This window comes from Nicotiana attenuata, unplaced genomic scaffold (genome assembly GCF_001879085.1).
Source record: "Nicotiana attenuata strain UT unplaced genomic scaffold, NIATTr2, whole genome shotgun sequence".
NCBI lineage: Eukaryota > Viridiplantae > Streptophyta > Magnoliopsida > Solanales > Solanaceae > Nicotiana > Nicotiana attenuata.
In genome coordinates, this window is record NW_017673108.1 from 16,247 (window position 1) to 21,266 (window position 5,020).

Sequence of the window (5,020 nt, forward strand, 5' to 3'; positions counted from 1 at the left end):
CTATTATAATGTGGCCCACATCGTCAAGGGTTGCAAAGTGACCAAGGTTCGAAACAAAAAGGTGTTGTTCGACGGGCAGTCTCAGAATGAATATCTGGGCTTCAATGAAGAAGACGAGACTCTACACTTGGCAAAGTTAGAGATGGGTGAGGGGGTCCGTCCATGGTTAGCCTAGTACTTGGCAATCCCAGGTACTGTTCCTGAATGGTTGACTGCGGGGGTAAAAATTCTGAGGGGGACTCTGAACTTTGAAGCTAAGGGTTGGGAAACCTTCGTGTGCAGCAGGTTGGACCCTACCACACATGACCAGATTCTTCCTATTCATCGCGCTGTGTTGGTTGCATCGATCATGGCAGGATACCCCATCAATGTGGGGAATGTGATGTCCCGCATCATCTCTCTTGTGGGTGCGGAAGCTAACCGGAACTACCCTTTCCCCAACACTCTCTCTATGTATTTCCGGGACTTGGAGGTGGAAAAGAATCCATATGATATCAAGGCCAAACCGGTTGCTCCATTCTCATGGTACAGTTTGAGGGAGCCAGACAACCCCAAGGACAAGCACTACAAGCCCCCTACTTGTGCCCCAACTGGCTAGTCTGAAGAGCCAATTGAGGTAGAGGCCTCCACTGAGCCTGCCTCCACAGCTGCTGTCATGCCTCCCGGACCTTCTACTACTGCAGATTTGCCTCCTGGTCCTTCTACCTCAGCCAGCCTGGAGATTCCATCTTCCTGGGCCCATCCTATCACTGCCCACAGACTGCACCAGACACTTCAGAGCCTGAACAACTGGATGTATACTACTTCATCCAAGTTGTCCACTTCGCCTCCACCATTGCAGCTCAGTCGGCTCCTCCGCCAGTTCAGGTCCCACAGTCAATAGAGGATGCTTTGAAGAAGCTGCTTGATAACCAGGAGAAGATCCTCAGCACCCAGGCCGAGTTGGTGAAGGCAGTGGCTTCACATGGCAAGGCTCTCAAAGAGCTTGCCAAGGAGCACAAGAAGCTGCGCAAGACACGGGCTTCTAGGGAGTCCGTGAAAGAGCTCAGGGCGGATGTAGAGAGACTAAAGGCGGACCAGCTGCCTTTAGATTTATTATTTGAGGACCCAGCTTCAGCAGCAGTCCCAACAGCAGCCACAGTTTTGGAGCAGTCACAGAGGCCTCTTAAGAGGAAGTGGACTATCCCGAGAGCAGATGATGCCATTATCCTATTGGCAGACCCACCGGAGGCTTCCTCCAGTCAGCCACAGGATGTACCAGATCCATATCCAGTCCAGGTCCAGTCCCAGGTCCCAGCAGTGGAGCAGCAGGAGACCGGGAACCAGTCTGAGGTTCCCGAGCATACCGAAGACCCAGGGACCACTCATGTTCCTATGCAGATAGATGAGGCTAAGGGAGTCTTCATATCCTTTCATTACTTTTTGGTGCTTATTTTTTGCTTTGGTTGGCATTGGGGACAATGCCAGCTTTTATTTGAGGGGATGTGCCCTATTTATCCTTGGATGACTGTATATATAGATTGACTTAGTTTATGCTTTCTTTGATTTTCACTTGGTCTGTATATAATCTTGCATTTAGTTACTTTTATCGTACTTTTTTTTTATCTTTCTTTTGGTCTGTATATAAAGTTATATCATTGTATATATTCATTCCCCTTTGTATATTCATTCCCCTATTGTACATATTCATTCTATTTTCTATTTTCGCAAATTTTTTTTTGTTTTTAGCTTCTTATATAGGCTCATAGCCTTTTGTTTTATTTTGGACGTTTTTAATAAGCCTTTGGTTTTCTTAATGCCACGGTTCTTTCCACAGGTGGAGTTTTATGTGACCCGGGTGGCTCTTCCCAATGATAGATGGCGTGACAACCTTCTTTAGGGTTTGAGTCCGTTTTTGTTTTTTTTTTGTTTTTGGTAGTTTGTAGTTAAGGGTACCTCAAGCGAAGCTTCACTTGGGCCTAGCACATGTGCCTTTGATCCCATGGTCAAAGACAAAATGTTGTGTTTAGGATGGTGAAAGTTGTGGCCTTGAGACTCTTGCGTTGGCCAATAATCATCAAGTGTTTCTTTCGGGACCATTGTGTGCTCAAATCATATCTAAGGTCGTTGTGGGCCCCCGACTCGATGTCTTTAGCAATCCCTTAGCTTGTGTGGTGAGAAATCGAATTGCGAGTCCAAGTCCCGAGCCATTGGTCTAGAACTTGCCCTGAATGTTTGTTGAGGCGAAATCCTAAGTGAAATTTGACTTGAGAAGTGATTATAGGCCCTTCGTGATCCAAATGATAGTTGAACAAATTCCATAGCCTACCAATGATATAATCCCTAGTTAATCCTTTTGAGCCTTAGACCTTTTTCTTTCAAGAACTATGTTACAAGCCTATACCCGTTCTAAAAGATACCCTCTCTTGGCACCCGATCTTTCCTTGAGCACATGGCAAAAGCATAAGTTTGGGGGAGAGACGAGGATGAAAACAAAGTGGTATGAGGCATAAAAATGAAAAAAGGAAAGGCAATGAAAAAGAAAGAAAAGTAAAAAGAACAAAAGAATACTCAAAGTGAGAAGAATAAGAAGGTTACGTAAGAAAGTAAAAGNGAGGCAATGATTCAACAAACCTTTTATCGGGGCATCAACACCACTAATCAATGCATTGTGAACCAATTGGCCGGAGGCAACTTTATGAAGCTTCCTTACAATGAAGCTTGTGATATTCTTGACGAGATGGCCGACACTTCTTCGGCTTGGCAAAGTAGGTCTAATGTTCCTCAAGGCGACCCTACGGTGATCCATTTGCACAAGGAGTTGCATGACCATGGTCAAGCTATTGCCGATCTTACTACTACTATGAATCAATTGGCTAGGGCGCAATTACAATAAGTCCAAAATCCTCGCCAAGTCAATGCCATGGAAAGAGTGAATATGCTTAAGAGAAGGCAAAGAGGGCAACAACCTCAAGGAAATTGTGATCAATATGATGATGGTGGTGGTTTTTCAAATGAGTGTTATGATGAGCAAAGCGAAGAAGTTCAATATGTCAATAACTATTAAGGCAATCGAGGCAACTCTTCAAATCAACAATGGCGGCCCCAAGGAAATTGGGGCAATCAACAGGGTGGTGGTAATTGGAACAACAACAACCAAGGCAGAAATTGGGGGAACAACAATTTGGGCAACCAAGGAAATTGGAATGGAAATAACAACAATTGGAACAACAATGGTCAAGGTAATTGGAACAACCATGGAAACCAAGGTAATCGGGGGCAAGGCTTTCAAAGGCCCCCTATTTACCAACAACCGAACAATCCACCCCCGTTCCCTTCTCAAGGATCTAGTTCTTCGGGTAATGATATGGGAAGAATAGAAATGATGTTCGAACAAAGGATGAAGAAGAACCAGGATTCCGATGCTCAATTGGCTTCCCACAATACCTCCATTCGGAATTTGGAGGTACAATTAGGCCAAATCTCTCAATCGTTAAATACTCGCCCAAAGGGTGCTCTACCAAGTGATACCGTAGTGAACCCTAAGGGTGGGAACAATTATGTGATGGCGGTTACAACAAGAAGTGGGAGAGGCGGTGATGTGCATGCCTCGAAAGATAAGCAAGTTGTGGATGATGATGTTGAGTTGCAAGAAAATGATATTCCTTTGGTAGTTGAAGATGTGGTAGAGAATGATGTGAGCAATGATGTGAGGATTGACATCGATGAGGCCGAGTTGGAAACTCAAGAGGCCGTGAACCCGTCTAGGGAGCACATAATTGACATGCCGGAGCCGGTGGTGCCAAAATCCAAGGCACCTTTGCCTAGACCACCTCCGCCTTATCCTCAAAGGCTAGCCAAGCAGAAAAGTGACAACCAATTCCGAAAGTTCATTGACATGATGAAGAGCTTATCCATCAACGTGCCTTTGGTAGAGGCTTTGGAGCAAATGCCCGGGTATGCGAAATTCATGAAGGATTTGGTTACAAAGAAGCGTTCCATGGATTCTGAAACAATAAAGATGACTTACCAAGTCAGTGCGATAGTACATTCCATGGCCCCGAAATTAGAGGATCCTGGTGCTTTCACTATCCCTTACACCATTGATAGTTCAGAATTTGCCAAAGCTTTATGTGATCTTGGGGCAAGCATCAATTTAATGCCCTTCTCAGTTTTCAAGACTCTAGGTATTGGGCCTCCAAGGCCAACTTCCATGAGATTACAGATGGCAGATAGATCAATGAAGCGTCCTTTGGGTATAGTTGATGATGTACTTGTCCGGGTGGACAAATTTATCTTGCCAGCGGACTTTGTGATTTTGGACTGTGAGGTGGACTATGAGGTCCCAATTATTCTAGGGAGACCTTTCCTTGCAACGGGGAAGGCATTGGTTGATGTTGAAGCGGGTGAACTAACTTTCTGAGTGGGAGATGAAAAGGTGGTCTTCCATGTTTGCAAATCCATGAAGCAACCCAATAGCACCGAGGTGTGCTCTTTTGTGGTCACAGCTGTGATAGTGGATGTGACACAAGTTCTATGATCAACGTGGAGGATCCTCTTGAGGCCGTGCTCTTAAATCTTGATGTCGATGATGATGCAAGCAGAGTGGAGTGTGTCAATGCTCTACATGGAATGGGATCTTATTCTTATGAGCCGAGAAAATTGTCCTTGGATCTTGAAAATCGGAAAACTCCACCAACCGAACCATCAATTGAGGAGCCACCGGTGTTGGAGTTGAAGCCACTTCCTTCACACCTCAAGTATGAATTTTTGGGCTCTAATTCAACTCTTCCAGTTATTCTTTCTTCTTAACTTACTAACTTGCAGGTTGAGGCCACGTTGGAGGTGCTTCAAAGGCGAAAAAGGGCAATTGGATGGACTCTGGAGGATATTCGAGGAATAAGCCCCGCATTTGGCATGCATAAAATTATCTTGGAGGATGATGCAAGACCTTCCTTAGAACATCAACGGAGGCTAAATGAAGCAATGCAAGAGGTGGTGAAGAAAGAAGTGATCAAATGGCTTGATGCGGGTGTGGTGT